Source organism: Pygocentrus nattereri, chromosome 23, assembly GCF_015220715.1.
Source record: "Pygocentrus nattereri isolate fPygNat1 chromosome 23, fPygNat1.pri, whole genome shotgun sequence".
NCBI classification, from domain to species: domain Eukaryota; kingdom Metazoa; phylum Chordata; class Actinopteri; order Characiformes; family Serrasalmidae; genus Pygocentrus; species Pygocentrus nattereri.
Window position 1 is genome coordinate 16,689,535 of NC_051233.1, and position 18,289 is coordinate 16,707,823.

An 18,289-nucleotide genomic window follows, 5' to 3' on the forward strand; every position below is an offset into this window, starting at 1 on the left:
CAAAGCAGCTTTACAAAAATGGGAATCACAGCACAGAGAATCAGACAAAACACTGAACATAATATACAGAATATACAGAACCCCCGTGAGCGCTGAGGCAAGGAAAAACTCCCTCAGAGCTGGAGGAGGAAGAAACCTCGGGAGGACCAAGACTCACATCTAAAGGGGGGGATCATCCTACCACTGGTCAGACAACTTATAAGTTAAACATTGAAAAGTCAATTTTACATCCACGCAGTTCTAATATATTCAGGTGTGTATAATCAACAGTGGAAACAATTAGAGTTCATATAGATTTGGATGTGATCTGTAGTGGAGAAGCTGCGTTCCAGAAACTTCCATCAGTCTGGTCAATCAGGGGGACAGGGGGACTTGAGGGTGGGACATCCATCAGTATTGGGCCGGACCGGTGGACAGTCAGTAACTCGGAGGAAGGAAAGATTTAGGAATTAGTTTAGACTGGATTTATGAAGAACAGAAAATGTAAAAAATTATCAGAGTGTGACTAATGACTCCGGCAGGTCTGAATATGACAGCCTAACTAAAGGGAGAGAGCCAGAAGGTAACATAGACACGGAGGCTCCCTGAGACACTGGCATTCACCCACTCCACCGTCCACAAACCTGAGTGACTGCATGTAGTGAGTGACAGCAGCACCAGCATCTCAGTTTACCCACAATTCACTATGTCCATGAACCCCTGGATCTGCAGCCTTATCTAAAGGGAATTAACATTAACTACCAAAAGCTAAACTAAACAAGTAAGTTTTTAGTCTAGACTTAAAGATTGAGACTGTGTCTGAGTCCCGAACATTATCGGGGAGATTATTCCAGAGTTGGGGCGCTTTATAAGAGAAAGCTCTTCCTCCTGCAGAGCTTCTCTGAATTTTGGGAACTACTAGGAAGCCAGCACCCTGTGATCTAAGTAATCGTGGTGGTTCATAATAGGAGATAAGGTCTCTCAGATACTCAGGAGCGAGCCCATGTAGGGCTTTATACGTTAACAGGAGAATTTTATAGTCTATGCGGAATTTGACTGGAAGCCAGTGAAGAGCTGATAGGACTGGACTAATATGGTCAAATTTTCTAGTTTTAGTAAGGACCCTGGCTGCAGCATTTTGAACTAGCTGAAGTTTATTTAAGTTACTGCTAGAACATCCTGACAGTAGCGCATTACAGTAGTCTAGCCTTGACGTAATGAAGGCATGTACTAATTTTTCTGCGTCATGTAAGGATAAAGCATTTCTTAGCTTGGCGATGTTACGGAGATGTAGAAAAGCTGTTTTAGTAACATTAGATATGTGTTTATCAAATGCTAGATCTGAATCTATGATAACGCCAAGATTTTTAGCTGTTGAACCAGGTGTGACTGAGAAGTCGGCCAGATTCAACATTAGGTGTGATAATTTATTTCTAGCAGCTTTAGGGCCTAATAGAAGAACTTCTGTTTTATCACTATTTAATAGAAGAAAGTTGTGTGACATCCATGATTTCACATCTTTTACGCAATCCTCCATTTTCTTTATTCTCTGTTTGTCATCAGGTTTGGCTGATATGAAGAGCTGCGTGTCGTCTGCATAACAATGAAAATTAACATTATGTTTTCTAATAACTTTGCCCAGGGGGAGCATGTATAACGTAAATAATAACGGTCCTAAGATAGAGCCTTGTGGAACTCCATATCTAACCTTTGTATAATTGGAGGGTATATTATTTACCCTCACAAACTGAAAACGATCGGTCAAGTATGATTTGAACCATGATAAGGCAGTTCCAGTTATACCGACCATTTTCTCTAATCTTTCTAGGAGGATATTATGATCTATTGTATCAAAAGCTGCGCTCAGATCAAGAAGTACCAGTAAAGAAACGCAGCCTTGGTCAGCGGCAAGAAGCAGATCATTTGTTATCTTAACTAGAGCTGTCTCAGTGCTATGATGAGGCCTAAATCCAGATTGGAATTTTTCATAGATCTGGTTTCTTTGCAGATAAGAGCCAAGTTGTTGGGCCACGGCCTTTTCTAAAATCTTAGAAATAAATGGTAAATTTGAAATAGGTCTATAGTTAGATAGTACACTAGGATCAAGATTTGGTTTCTTGATCAAAGGTTTAATTACTGCTAGTTTAAAGGCTTTGGGAACATACCCCAGGTTTAATGATGAGTTTACTATTGTTAATAGTGGTTTAATTATGTCTGGTAATACCTGTTTTAATAGTTTTGTGGGAACTGCATCAAGTGTACAGGTTGTGCAGTTTGATGAGGAGATAATTTTCTCCAGTTCTAAATGATGTAGTGGGTTAAAAACTTCCAACCTGACTTCGGTAGCTGGATTTTGTTCTATATCAGCCACACCAGATGACAGACAAGATGTGCTATTTATCTGTTGAATTTTGTCCCGAATATTTTCGATTTTATTATCAAAATAGTCCATAAAAGCATTGCTAGTGTGGATTGCTGGAATCTGAGGATCAGTACCTGCCTGATTTTTAGTCAGTTTAGAAATAACACTAAAGAGAACTCTAGGGTTGTTTTTATTAATCTCGATCTGAGAGGCCAGATACTCTGAGCGGGCTTTATTAATTTCTCTTCTATATTCAACAATACTGTCTTTCCAAGCAGAGTGGAATACTTCCAGTTTGGTTGATCGCCATTTTCGCTCAAAATTTCGTACTAATTGCTTTAAAGTACGAGTTTGGTCGTTATACCACAGCGCAAGTTTTTTCTGTCTCTCTTTTTTGTGTTTAAGTGGTGCTACACCATCTAAAGTAGACCGGAAGGTATTTTCTAAACAATCAGTTAGTTTGTCTAGTTCTGCTGGGTTACCTGGAGAGTACACTATGGTTGATAAATCAGGAAGGTTATCAGTAAATTGTTGAGCGGTAAAGGGCGTTATTGAACGTTTCATAGAGTAGCTGGGGGATGTACGTATATTATGACTAAGATGAAGTTTAAAAGAAATAAGATAATGATCTGAGATTACTGAGGTTTGAGAAAGAATATCTAGGTTATCTATGCTAACACCCAGGGTCAAAACCAGATCCAGAGTATGATTACAGTAATGCGTAGGTCCTGTTACATTTTGAGCAATACCAACTGAGTCTAGAATTGATGCATTAGCCTTAGCTTTCCGGCTAGACCGCCGAGTCGTCACCCATTCGCCCCGCTGTGAGGGCTCTGACGCCGGAGTCGAGGGGGTGCTAACTCTCCCTAGGGTACCGGGGGCTGCTAGCGCTGCCTCTGGCTGCCTATCCCTTAATAATCCCCGGATACGCACTTCTAACTGGTCGACCTTCTCCACCAAACAGCTAACTAGCTGGCACTTAGTACAAACGCTATCGCTAGAGGCGGAAAAGGGCGTTAAGCTAAACATGCCACACTCTGAGCAGACGAAACAACCAGCAGAAGCCATGATATTTAGCCACTTACCGCTTCTTGTTGATTTAAATGCTGATAGCACAACAAACTTTACCGCAGTGACACGCTCTCTGTCGCTCTCAGTCGCTCGCAGTGACGCGCTCTCTGTCGCTCTCAGTCTCAGTCCTCCAGCCTCTGGACACTATGCTGACAGACACAGCAAACCTTCTTGCCACAGCTCGCATTGATGTGCCATCCTGGATGAGCTGCACTACCTGAGCCACTTGTGTGGGTTGTAGAGTCCATCTCATGCTACCACGAGTGTGAAAGCACCACCAACATTCAAAAGTGACCAAAACATCAGCCAGAAAGCATAGGTACTGAGAAGTCTGTGGTCCCCACCTGCAGAACCTCTCCTCTATTGAGTGTGTGTTGCTAATCGCCAATGATTTCCACCTGTTGTCTATTCCATTTGCACAACAGCTGTGAAATTGATTGTCAATCAGTGTTGCTTCCTAAGTGGACAGTTTGATTTCACAGAGGTTTGATTTACTTGGAGTTATATTGTGTTGTTTAAGTGTTCCCTTTATTTTTTTGAGCAGTGTATTTAGGTTTCATTACAAAATCATTTTACAAAATCACTTAAAAAGTTTTTTTTCTAAAGTATGTTAGTTAAATAACTCAAACAAATATAAGGATTGATATAAAATCCTGTCATATCAATGCAGTGCTACCAGCGTTACCCACCTGGAAGTAAGTTCTTGGCTGCTGTGACATAACGCTGATTTGTCCTATTTAGTCCACACATTCCAACTGAAATTCAAAGGTGTATTTCAGCCTATTTCAGCTTTTATGAATAAGGGACAATAAAGGGCAACCAGTCATAACAGAGATCATTTATATCACTTTTGTCAGAAAAATGTTTCTACATTTTTGTTGTTTTTTTTTTGTTTGTTTTTGACATAATTTGAAAATGCCTGTTCTTCACATTGTGTGTAAATTTCATGATAAATGGACCAAAAGAAATGGCAGAAAATGACTTGGAAAAAGTCTCGTTCCATTGACTTGCATGCAAAGTAAAGTAGGTTTTTTCCTTCTCCTGTAAAGTTACCGTTTTGGAGATACAAGGTTTTGTTCAGACAACAGCGATATGTTAAACAACTTGCACAAGTCTCAAACAGCCTTTAAAAATAATTATAAGTATATTTAAAAAAGTAAACTGTTTACAGGTTTATTTCATTACTACTGCAAGAAAGTTTTAATGGTGATTACATACAACCAGTTTTAATGGTGATTACATAAAATCAGGATCTTGCAAAAATCAGCACATCTTTCTGCCATTCATACTAAGTGCATGTAAATGGTTTGATAGAAAGAGTTGCAAGACAAAGATTTTAGGCTTTTGTTATTTTTTCAATGTTCTTTTAGCACTGTGTCATTCATTTGCATATTTTAACATTTTCAGTATGGCTTTTCTTAAAGTTATTTGGTCAGTATGTTTAAATTTTGCATTCATAAAACAGGCTACAGTAAAATGGCTGATGAAGGCTTGGTCCACACTACCAGAGGGAAGGGATGTTGGGACACCTAGTTGCTGGCTTTCATGGCCTTATCACCCACCTCTAACATAGCATTAAATTTAAGGTGGAACTGATATTAAAATATCACTAAATTTAAGGTGGAACCTCAATTAATATAGCTTTAAATTTAAGGTGGAAGTGATATTAAAATATCACTAAATTTAAGGTGGAACCTCAATTAACACAGCTTTAAATTTAAGGTGGAACTGCACACTAACACACTCTACAGCTCAACATAATTTTCACCATAATCTACAGCTTTAAACCTCAACTGTAATATTTAAACAGCTTTAACACACTCTACAGTCATCACGTAGCATCATTTTCACCATTATGTACAGATTTACACCTTGATAGTAATATTTAAACAGCTTTAACATACTCTAAAGCCACCAGACTACATCAGTTTAAACATTATCTATAGCTTTAAACCTCAATAGCAATATTTAAACAGCTTTAACACCCTCTACAGCCACCAGACTACATCGGTTTAACCATTATCTACAGTTTTAAACCTCAGTAGCAATATTTAAACAGCTTTAACATCCTCTATAGCCACCAGACTACATCAGTTTAACCATTATCTACAGTTTTGAAACTCAATAGTAATATTTAAACAGCATTAACACACTCTACAGTCATCAGGTGACAAGATTTTAATCATTATCTACAGTTTTAAACCTCAATATTAATATTTAATCAGCTTTAACATACTCTATAGTCATCAGGTCATCAGGCAACATCATTTTATGAAATTCATAACATCTTAGCATTTTAACAAAATTAACTGGCTTTTTCAAGCCAACTTAAAGTTTGTTCACGAACTTTCCCTTTCTAGTTAATACTTATTTCTTCTGTTTAAGTTTCTCTTAAGATTAAAATCACCTCAGTTATTTAACCCAAAATAACCTAAAAAAACTGTAAATACAACCACCAAAAACAAAACCAACAATTTTCAATAATAGCAATAATCAAGATTATCAGTAGAAAATAAACAAAAAAATTCAAAGCCATGTATCAAATTACAATAAGTCAATACTCAACAGTTTCAAAATAAAATAGAATTCTCCTCCTTAAAGTCTCTTTTGTCAAGATCGATTCACTTAAATATCAAGAGTTAGTCCTGCCGCTCAGTGGGGAGCAGAAGGATGAACACTCCGCTCCAAGTCCGGTCAGTTGGCTCTCAATATGGGCTTCACTCGCCATATAGCGTCCAATTGGCACACTGGCCATGTGCAGCTGAGTGATGAAAAAAGTTCTCAACCACACCCAAAAAAAAAATGACCCGTTTATAAAAACAGTGCTTTATGTCTCCATGAATAAATTCACATTATATTTTCATTTCTTTATACAAATACATGCATGTATTAGCTTAGCTTAACTTAAACACTGCATTGTACTGCATTTGACAGCATTAGATTAGCTTTAGCGTTAGCGCAGTCTGTGGTCAGGTGTCGTTAGGTTGTGACCGCTATTTTGGCTATTTTCATCAAAAATAGGTGTATTCCACACTCACCGAATCCAACCCTATATATTTATATTTCATCGATGCAAATGTAATTCACCACGAAGTGCTCCTTCAACGGCAACTTTACTGGCAATGTCCAATCTGGGACAGCTCAGGTTCAGCCACTTATGGTAACAACTTTAATTTATAGATTTTTACCAAGCCTTAAGCTTTATGTATCAACGGTAGATGATTTATAAAAGCATATTCTCAAGTTAGAAATACTTAATCCTAGGCCTTCTCCCAGTTTCACTTTATATATCAGAAAATCTCTCTCTATCTTCTCCCACAGAACTGAGCTCTGAGAGAGGCAGTGTTAACGCCTACTTGATGCTGATTGGCTATATTAATATCACCCGTTGTTCTATTTGAATCATTTACTTTTTTTTCAAGATAATTACAAATAATTAATTTTCCACTTTAGTAATTGTTTCATTCTGATTATTTCTGTTTCATATCACCTCAGAAATAAATTATCATTTTTATTCTCCATTATTCCACTCGTCCATTCGCAGTGTTTGTTCAGGGGATGTCCTCGGGATCTATTTTTTTTTAGCTGGGAGTGTCCTGTTAACCATATGAGACCTGGGTTACTCCTGCATAAGGTGTATCCTTGGGAAGTATTGTTTCAGTTCCTGTGCATTACTGAGCCTTGTTTCCATGTATTGACTTTCCAGTTTGTGTTTGTGCTTGTCTTTTGTTTACGACTTTAGCCTTATCTCTTTGGTGTGTACTGACCCTCGCCTGATTTGTACTTTGATTTTGGATTCTCCCTTTATTACAGTTTTTCCACATTGTATACACACAAAATGTGGAACAATGCACACAAAAATATGAAGCTCATGTGTTAACATTGTGACTCAAAATGGCTAAACTCTAAGCACAATTCCATATGTTCTCACTCAAATATCATTCTAAATCACAGCTTTGCAAATTGCTAAACACAAATTGCATCATTTAGTACACCTTGGTCACCTAAGAATCACTGAACTTCAAATACAAAACCCTAATTACCAAGTAGTCTCATACAAGTTGCACCTGTGCAAACTTAATTAGAAGAACGTTTCAATCATTTGTCAGAGTATAAAAGAGGCCTCAAGTGACTGATACAGGTGTTAGGCGAGATGATGGAGCAACAGGAGCACAGAGGAAGAGTAAGAGGAGGCCTAGCAGGCCGAAGAGGAAGGCAAAGACGAGGAAATCTTTCAAATGAAATACGGGCAACCTTAGTGGACCATGTAATGAATCATGGCCTAACCATGGCTGAAGCTGGGTGTCGAGTCCAGCCAAATTTGAGCCGCTTTACAGTAGCCTCAGTTATCCGGGCTTTTACAGAAGAGAATAGGTAAGTAACCACTTGGTTTTAGTGTTCACAGAAATGTGCACTATAGTACAATGTTTGTCTTTATATTTATGTAGCAATATAGTGAAATGCGTATCCTATAATGTGTGTGTGTATATACTTTTATCAGAATAGAAAGACGGCCAGCAAGAGGCGGCAGACGCCAGAAATTCACACTTGAACAAGAGACCACCATAGTAAACATGGTTTTGGAAAACAATGCCATTACCCTGAGGGAAATCAGGGACAGAGTCCTGGAAGACAATGTTCATTTCACAAACATTGACTAGGTCAGCCTGTCCACAATCGACCGTGTTTTAAAACGTCACCAGCTGAGTATGAAGCAAGTATATCGTGTTCCATTTGAGCGCAACTCTGACCATGTGAAGGAGCAACGATACCAATATGTGCATGTGAGTACAGCACCCTCTCAGTACCCTTTTTGGACAGGTCACTGTTTACCTCAGTGTGTCTAGGTAGGCCTTTTGTCTAATATGATCCTTTTCCTTTTTTTTCCAGAGAGTGCTTGAACTGGATGCCAGTGCTGTTCCCTATGAATATATATTCATTGACGAGGCAGGGTTCAACCTGCATAAGATCAGGCGGCGGGGGAGGAACATCATTGGCAACCGTGCCATTGTCAATGTCCCTGGGCATCGTGGTGGGAACATCACCATGTGTGCTGCCATTGGTCCCCGTGGGGTCATACATCACCATGCACAACTTGGTCCTTATAACACTCCTCGTTTGGTATCATTTCTTGATGAACTCAAACCTCCTCAACCTCCCACAGGAAGAAGAACCAGAGCAGCCCTCCTATGTTGTCATCTGGGATAATGTAAGTTTCCACCGGGCAGCTCTGGTCAATGACTGGTTCACTAACAATCCACAATTTGTTGTGCTGCACCTTCCACCATATTCCCCATTTCTCAATCCAATCGAGGAATTCTTTTCTGCATGGAGGTGGAAAGTGTACGAACGCAGACCCCACGAGCGTGTGGCACTACTTCAGGCAATGGAGGAGGCATGTGATGACATCCACGCAGATGATTGCCAAGGATGGATTCGCCATGCAAGGCGTTTTTTCCCCCGCTGTTTGGCGAGGGAGAAAATTGCAGCTGATGTAGATGAGGTCCTCTGGCCTGACCAAGATCAGCGGTCTGATGAACAGTGATCTGTTTCTTTGTATTTTACAATAAATACACTTATGTTTCCTCTTTGTATGTGAACTGATTTTCCTCATGTTTCTCATTGTACTTACATAGGTGAAAATAAAAAATTTCAAAATTACAATGGCAACATACTACATACAGTAAAAATGGCTTACATGTGTGTCAGATATACATGTAGTACTGTAAATGCTATATGGGGGGTACTACACTGCACCAAATAAATATAAAGAAAAGAAAGCCAACATATTTCTATGGACTTGTATGCATTTTAATTTGTACAGTGGCCTCATGAAGTCAAAAACATACACAAATACGTCTGATAATAGTGCTTTGAATTTGTCTTGTCAGTGTTTATTTGATGCTCTGCAAGAGATAAGCATATAAATAGCTGTGTATGTTGTTTTGGTGGAAGGAATCAGTTTTGCTACATATTTGTGGAGTTTCAACAAAGCAGTTAATAATTTTCAGTCTGTGTTTAGAGTTTTGAGAAACTGAGCCGAGTTTCTAGAAATGCGTTTAAACATTTGGGAAAAACTGTAAGCAGCACGTTATGAACGCTAGCCGCCTGCTAATATCAGTTTAAGACTGTTCAAGACTGAAATCACAATTTATACTCTATGCTAACCTAACTAATTCTCAGCCCGGTGACTAGAACCGTGCTGAGAATTTCACTGGTACGCTATTGGAAGTGATCGCTATGACCACAATTAGCAAGCGGGGACTAGCGGTTGTATCCCGTCCTTCATCAACCGATCGACGTATACCACCGGGGTGTGAACTTCTTCTAACTAGAATTCTGTGTCAGTTCTATAGAATATGGAAATAGGAGGCTACACTCATGCTGCACTACCACTAAAAACAAGCTTAATGTTGGCTATGTTTTAAGCACCCTGAACTTTGACCGCACGACCAATGGAAATGTAGAATGACTGTTACTGGGCGTATTGTACACATGAAGACAAATATAAATAAATAAATAAATAAATAAAAATAACAGAATAATACCGGCCAGCAAACACTAAACCATTTGCTCAATGGAATTCTCTGTACACATGACTATTTACTGCTGGATGCAGTGAGAGAGTTTGATTTATACTTTCTTTTGTTTGCTTAAAGGCCATACTGTAGCTCTTTTATCCCATTATTGTATTTGTCCCAGAATACATGGTTTTCCTGTTAATTGGAGACACTGACACAGCTTGAGGTGACTTTTTGTTGTGATTTGGTGCTGTATAAATAGAATTGAATTGTTTTGCAATGTGAACTTTGAAGAAAATTATTCTTTTCTTTCTTCTTCTCTGCAGATTGACAGTGATGTCATAGCACTGATGGATGACGCAGCTCTGGCAAATTACATCCCCTCCTATGGAGACCGCATTGCCATCTTCAATTTCTGCAAAAGCAAGCAACCACTCTCACATACATCATGATGGAAAAATAACCAAACAGGTGAGGGCAAAGCAGGGAGGTGGCACCAGAAGAATTAAAATGGCCACTGATGCAGGATTGAAGGATATTCTTCAGCAAGGAAAGAATTTTTTTTTCCTGATGGAGTGTCCCCTAAAGGATGTGAAACTGATTTTGAGTTTGAGGTCTGGGACTTTAAACAGAACGACCTTACTGATGTCTCTTGCCAGTCTATGGGTGATATGTATGAAGCAGCAAGGCTGACAATGTTACAGTTCTACATTGCAACAAAGCCAAAATATCTTGAAGAAGAGGCCAGTGAGACATCTGAAGTGATGTTTGTCTCTGCAAGCAGTGGCAGTGAAATTAATCCAACAGAAGTGGCAGAAGTCATAGGTAATTTTGATGGAGACCACCATCCTTTAGAAATTTCAGATGATTCAGAGATAACCTTTGGTCCCACTTTTGATGCTGAAGAAGATAGAGAGGACACATTAATCTACAAAGGTTTTCTTGTACCCCTCAGTCCAGCTAATCCAGAGGATGTAATAACAATCTGTACATCATGCTAACATTTTACATGACATGATTACTGCTTTCTGTGATGCAGAGATTTTGACCAAAACACTGAATGTGAAACGCATACTTCCAGACAATACAGAAGAAGCAGGTAGTGGATCAGGGGTACTGAGAGATGTACTCAGCTGCTTCTGGCAAGAATTCTATGAGCGATGCACCCTTGGTGCAACAGTTAAAGTGCCATTCATTCGCCATGATTTTTCTGCTGAAAAATGGAAGGCAACTGGCAGAATACTTCTGAAAGGTTACCAAGATTATCAGTATTTTCCAACCAAACTTGCAATCCCTTTTCTTGAACAAGTGCTTTTCAACGGTGTTTACAGTGATCTTAAAATGCATTTTCTGCAGTTTGTGAGCAGCCAAGAATGTGAAGTTTTGGTGCAAACAGTAAGTGATTTCTCTGCAGTTGACATGGATGATCTTGTGGAAGTTCTTCACAATTATGGCTGTAGAAAAAGAATCACCGCTGAGACTCTTCCAACAATCCTTGATGAAATAGCACATAAAGAGCTTGTCCAAAAACCAATGTTTGTTATTGACTGTTGGAGGGAAATCACCCATCCTCACTTTGCCCTCACTCCAGAGACACTGACAAAGTTGTTCTCGGACCTGCAGCCAACTTCAAAAAAAAAAAAAAAAACTTCTGAAATTTTCTCTTGATTTGACACCAAAGCAAAAGGAAGTCATAAATAATCTGAAACGATTCATCAGAGAGTTGGATGACATTAAACTTCAGAAATTTCTGCGATTCTGCACCGGATCAGATCTTGTAGTGATGTAACGCGAGACCAGGGTAGAATCCAATCGCAGGTTTATTGAGGATAAGGTTAAACAAATCCAAAAACATACAAACAGAGGGGAATCCAATAATCGTAGTCGGGGTACACAGAAGAAAGGTCATCCAGAGGCATACAAACAAAGGGAAATCCTAAATCGTGGTCAGGTTCAAACAAAGCAAGGTCATACACAAAAAATACAGAGAAAGATAAACGTTTAGAAATGACTATGGGAAGACAAGACGTCGCGAGGTGAGTTCAGTGCAGCGTGCTTAAATACTGAGCTAATTACAGATGAGATGCAGGTGAGTGAGAGCTAGAACTGGGGCGAGAGTGACCTCCTGTGGGCAGGAGGGGTAACTGCAGGGCCAATAGTGACAAGTGACAGACAGTATTTATGTGGAGTTTCAAGCTATGACAGAGTTTACAAGAAGACCAGTTGGACACACGTGCGGGAAGATTCTGCAAATAGCTGCCAGCTATGAAAACTTCCCAGATTTCTGTTTTGAATTTAATGCAGGTCTGGAAAGCAACGTCTGGGTAATAGACATTGTATACTCCCACAGGCACAGCAATTCACTATGAACTATTTATTCAGACTAGAGAACTGCAAAGGTTAAGAATACATATTTCAGCTCTATACAAAATACTCCTTCTTGTTCTTTTATAATTAGAAAGAAGTTACCATATACCAAAGCTAAAAATATGTAACAGCTTGATATATTAACAATGATGTGTTTATATAAATGTTATGTAGTTTAGACCCAAAAATGTGGAGTACATGCATCTATGATTTACAGAAACATAATGATAAAATAATGTCCTGTTGCCTGGGTTGCTAGCCAGGAACAATAGGAATACATGTGACAACAGAAAACACAATTAACAGAGCTATTTTATTCTTCTAATGGCAGATACATTTATACATTCACAACATAATTGGATATCCACCGTACTGTATTTGTTTTACTATGATCTATATCATAAATACTAGTTAGACTAAAATGATCTGCTATAAGCACTCTGAATTTACATTTAAAAAAAAGTATTCACAGAATGACATGAAAAAATGGCAAGCCTGCTTGCTTGTACCCAAAATGCATTTATCTGGAAAATGTCTTACACTAACTGCAACACAACACAATAGGGTACTTGTAAGACATGGCAACAGTTATTAAATCATGTGATCAAGACAAACTGCAATATTTTATTTATATTTGCACATGTGCATAGTGGATGTGTGCCATTTCTTAAATACTATGGAGTATTTCTTCTCTTAACCTGATATACAGGTCAGCTGCAGCAAGTGGATCTAGTGGGGCATCCCATTCATTTTCTACCATAAGTAGACAAAGTTCAAAGACAGTTTCATCACAGGGAAATCGACCTTTTGGAGTGCACTCTTCCATACGAACAGTGAGCTCCTCCATCTAAATAGGTTTCAGTCTGTCCTCAGCACTGTGCAGCTCTGGGAACGAGTACATCATGACTGGCCGGCCCGGTGCAGCACCAGCACTTGATCTTGGTCGAATTTTGTGCGAGTTCCATGTGTTCACAACTTCATCAAGCTCATCCTACAAAGAAAGTAGCGCAGAATAAAAGAATGAAACAAACTGTGTACCAATAACTCTTGCCAAAATTAAGGCTTATGAAGTCATCAATAGACAGCAGGAATTTTCATTCAAGTAACCTCTAATCAATCTAAATACAAGCAGTAACTACAAAGTAGCACTTTCACCAATCAGCAATCACCAATAAGTGTAACCATTTATTCTGGGTGTTCAGTAATTCCACAAACTATTTTCATGATAGCTTCACAAATTCAGAACACTGCTTTCTGCCCAAAACGAGGCTGTACATTTTCAGGGAACCAGATTCCCCAGTAATTTAAACCATGTGGAAAGAAAAACTCATTTGCTCCATGCACCTGTCCTAAGAAAGTTGCAGTTAGTCTAATTGATATCCATCCATTTTGCTTCTACTTATCCTTTTAAATGAAAATTATATTACTTGTGAAAAACTAAGATTTTCCATGTCAAAGAAAAATCAAAATAAAAAAGATTTTACTAATACACTACTATATTGATTTATCATACTTCTACAACTGAGGCATTACAGAGGATGAGGACACTTTTACCTGAACAAGATTAAGAAAGCAGAACTGGATAAGACTTTTGTCCAAAAAGTCTCCTGTGAAATGACCATCATCCTGAAACGTTTTAAATAAGTTCATCCAGAACTGTGCACTCTGTTTGCGGAGGGTAGCCCACCATCCTTCAATGCGCTGGTTGGCTGTACTTGTTCCATATAAGAAACTTCTCTGCCCTGCAAAACTGTCTGTGTGATTTCTACGCAAAAACATTTGCATTTGTTCTACACAACCATTTTCTGTGCCCCTGTCAGCACATACTCTCTCTGGACATCCATTCATGCATGAAACTGTTTTCAAAAAGTAACTTGCAACCAATTTAGGGTCATTGTTTGTGATATAGGCCTCCAGCCATAAAACATAGCGGCTAAAACCGTCTATGCTACCATTGATGGCAATGCCATAGGGTTTTAATTTGTCATAGCCGTCCATGTGCCAAAGCGCATTTGGTCCTCTGCAGCTGTACTGACGTCTTCTCAAGCGTCGAGCTCGTCTTAATTCCACACCTTGTGGATCAACCAATTTGATAATGCGTCTTATGGTATCTTGTGACACAACAAATCCCCGTTGAACTGCATGAAGATGTAGCCAACGATTACCTTGCATCTGGCCACTGGTCATGATCTCTTGTTGAATAAAGGCCAGTACTTCTTGCAGGTCTGTCTGATTCTTTCTTCTGAAGAGCCCTAGTCTTTTACAAATTCTCTTTAGGGTACGAACACTTAAGTGTCTGATTATTATGAGCTAAAATTGCAAGTATTTCTTTGTTACTGAAAGACAGTCTGAAGTACAATCGAATTAAGTCATCTAACTCTGACATTGCAGGCACCGTTTCTGTCACAAAATCCTTTTTTTCTTTGTGAGAGTGGTTGCTGGCTTTTGCAGAAATTGAAGATGGCAATGCGGTCTCCATAGGAGGGGATGTAATTTGCCAGAGCTGCGTCATCCATCAGTGCTATGACATCACTGTCAATCTGCAGAGAAGAAGAAAGAAAAGAATAATTTTCTTCAAAGTTCACATTGCAAAACAATTCAATTCTATTTATACAGCACCAAATCACAACAAAAAGTCACCTCAAGCTGTGTCAGTGTCTCCAATTAACAGGAAAACCATGTATTCTGGGACAAATACAATAATGGGATAAAAGAGCTACAGTATGGCCTTTAAGCAAACAAAAGAAAGTATAAATCAAACTCTCTCACTGCATCCAGCAGTAAATAGTCATGTGTACAGAGAATTCCATTGAGCAAATGGTTTAGTGTTTGCTGGCTGGTATTATTCTGTTATTTTTATTTATTTATTTATTTATTTATATTTGTCTTCATGTGTACAATACAGGCGGCACGGTGGCGTGGTGGGTAGCGCTGTCGCCTCACAGCGAGGAGGGCCTGGGTTCGATTCCCCGGCCGGGCGGCCAGGGTCCTCTCTGTGTGGAGTTTGCATGTTCTCCCCGTGTCTGCGTGGGTTTCCTCCGGGTTCTCCGGTTTCCTCCCACAGTCCAAAGACATGCAGTCAGGCCAATTGGACATGCTAAATTGCCCCTAGGTGTGACTGTCTGTGTCTGTCTGTCTGCCCTGCGATGGACTGGCGACCTGTCCAGGGTGTATCCTGCCTTTCGCCCAAAGACTGCTGGGATAGGCTCCAGCATCCCCCCGCGACCCTGACGGAGAAGCGGCTTAGAAAATGGATGGATGGATGGATGGATGTGTACAATACGCCCGGTAACAGTCATTCTACATTTCCATTGGTCGTGCGGTCAAAGTTCAGGGTGCTTAAAACATTAAGCTTGTTTTTAGTTGTAGTGCAGCGTGAGTGTAGCCTCCTATTTCCATATTCTATAGAACTGACACAGAATTCTAGTTAGAAGAAGTTCACACCCCGGTGGTATACGTCGATCGGTTGATGAAGGACGGGATACAACCGCTTGCTAACCGCTAGTCCCCGCTTGCTAATTGTGGTCATAGCGATCACAATAGCGAACCAGTGAAATTCTCAGCACGGTTCTGAGAATTAGTTAGGCTAGCATAGAGTATAAATTGTGATTTCAGTCTTGAACAGTCTTAAACTGATATTAGCAGACGGCTAGCACTCATAACGTGCTGCTTAATTGCCGTAGTAAACATACTCAGTTCAAACTGAAAAGAAGTACACTAATACTCAAAAACCCGTCAATTCACCGACTTTGATGTAATGCGAGACGTGGCCTATTTGCCTAACATTATAAGCTAACAAACATGCTAACAAGTAACGGAAACTTGCTGAGAAAAAAGTGCCAGCCGACAAACTGTCTTTGTTACTCACCTTCTGCTCTTCCATTATTGAAATGGTGTCTTCTGGCACCCCTCGCCCACGTAGAAACTCACTTAAATCAGACATTTTCCATCCACAGGTTGGTTCACCAACTGCATGCCTCTACATGTCTCTGTCATTAAGATGATGACTTCCAAGTACCCACAATTCAGAGAAAAAAGTCAGAATTGTGAGAAAAAAGTCAGAATTGTGAGAATAAAGTCAGAATTGTGAGAAAAAAGTCAGAATTGTGAGATTAAAGTCAGAATTGTGAGAATAAAGTCAGAATTGTGAGAAAAAAGTCAGAATTGTGAGAATAAATTCAGAATTGTGAGAAAAAAGTCAGAATTGTGAGATTAAAGTCAGAATTGTGAGAAAAAAGTCAGAATTGTGAGAAAAAAGTCAGAATTGTGAGATTAAAGTCAGAATTGTGAGAAAAAAGTCAGAATTGTGAGAATAAAGTCAGAATTGTGAGAAAAAAGTCAGAATTGTGAGATTAAAGTCAGAATTGTGAGAAAAAAGTCAGAATTGTGAGATTAAAGTCAGAATTGTGAGAAAAAAGTCAGAATTGTGAGAATAAAGTCAGAATTGTGAGAAAAAAGTCAGAATTGTGAGATTAAAGTCAGAATTGTGAGAAAAAAGTCAGAATTGTGAGAATAAAGTCAGAATTGTGAGAAAAAAGTCAGAATTGTGAGATTAAAGTCAGAATTGTGAGAATAAAGTCAGAATTGTGAGAAAAAAGTCAGAATTGTGAGAAAAAAGTCAGAATTGTGAGATTAAAGTCAGAATTGTGAGAAAAAAGTCTTTTGACTTTTGACTTTAATCTCAGAATTCTGTCTGCCCTTTTTTTTCCAATGCCACATTTTTTTTTTATAGTGGCCCTAATCCTCTTTCGTAGTATTAGAGTCTTAGAAATGTGATTTACTGTTACGTTTTGGTAATCACACAAACCCTCAAGACAGAGTGTTTTTATTGCCCATTGTTTTTGGGATAGGAGGTAGGCCCCACTGGAGGTCAGGGCTTGGTTCTTGGCATGAGCTGTAAACCATAAAATTTGCAAGTGTCTTAACCTAGTTTTATGGTAGCAATTTAAACTGTGGCACCAAAGCAATTAGCTTTGGGGTTCAGGGATATGTCTTGTGAACAGAGCCGTAAAGTGACCAGGTTGTGTCCACTTTGTCAGTTCACTCAGTAATGGCTTCTGGGTTCGTCAAACACTACAGGGTGCCCCCAAGCAAATCCAAATTTAATGGGTTCCTGTAGAGGTTTTGCGCAAAATCATTTTGTATATATTTGTATCTATATACCTGTTTTTGGAATGCAGAGCTGCATGAATTATTCCAACACTGCAGTAATATTTTTGATCACTTTTTAACTCTTTTAAGTTATATGACTATAATTGGTGTTTACTTACTGTATATTCATGTCAGTGAGCACAAACTACTTCAGTCAATGAGCTAACCAAGCAGCACGCAGTACTAGCTAGCATCCTACTGCCCAAAATCTCTTTGCGAGAGACGTCATTGGGCGGTGGAAGGAGTACTTTGAGGACCTTCTCAATCCCACCGACACGTTCTCCAGTGAGGAGGCTGAGTCTGGGGACATGGGAATAGGCTTGTCCATTACTGAGGCCGAAGTCGCTAAGGTAGTTAAGAAGCTCCTTGGTGGCAAGGCTCCAGGGGTGGATGAGATCCGCCCTGAGTTCCTCAAGGCTCTGGATGTTGTGGGGCTGTCTTGGCTGACACGCCTTTTCAACATTGCGTGGACATCGGGGGCGGTGCCACTGGATTGGCAGACTGGGGTGGTGGTGCCTCTTTTTAAAAAAGGGGACCGGAGGGTGTGTTCCAACTACAGGGGAATCACACTCCTCAGCCTCCCTGGCAAGGTCTATGCAGGTGTACTGGAGAAGAGAGTCCGGCTTATAGTCGAACCTCGGATCCAGGAGGAACAGTGCGGGTTCCGCCCTGGTCGTGGAACACTGGACCAACTCTTCACACTCTCCAGGATTCTGGAGGGTTCATGGGAGTTTGCCCAACCAGTCCACATGTGCTTTGTGGATCTGGAGAAGGCATTCGACTGTGTTCCCCGGGGTATTCTGTGGGAGATGCTTCGGGAGTACGGGGTACATGGCTC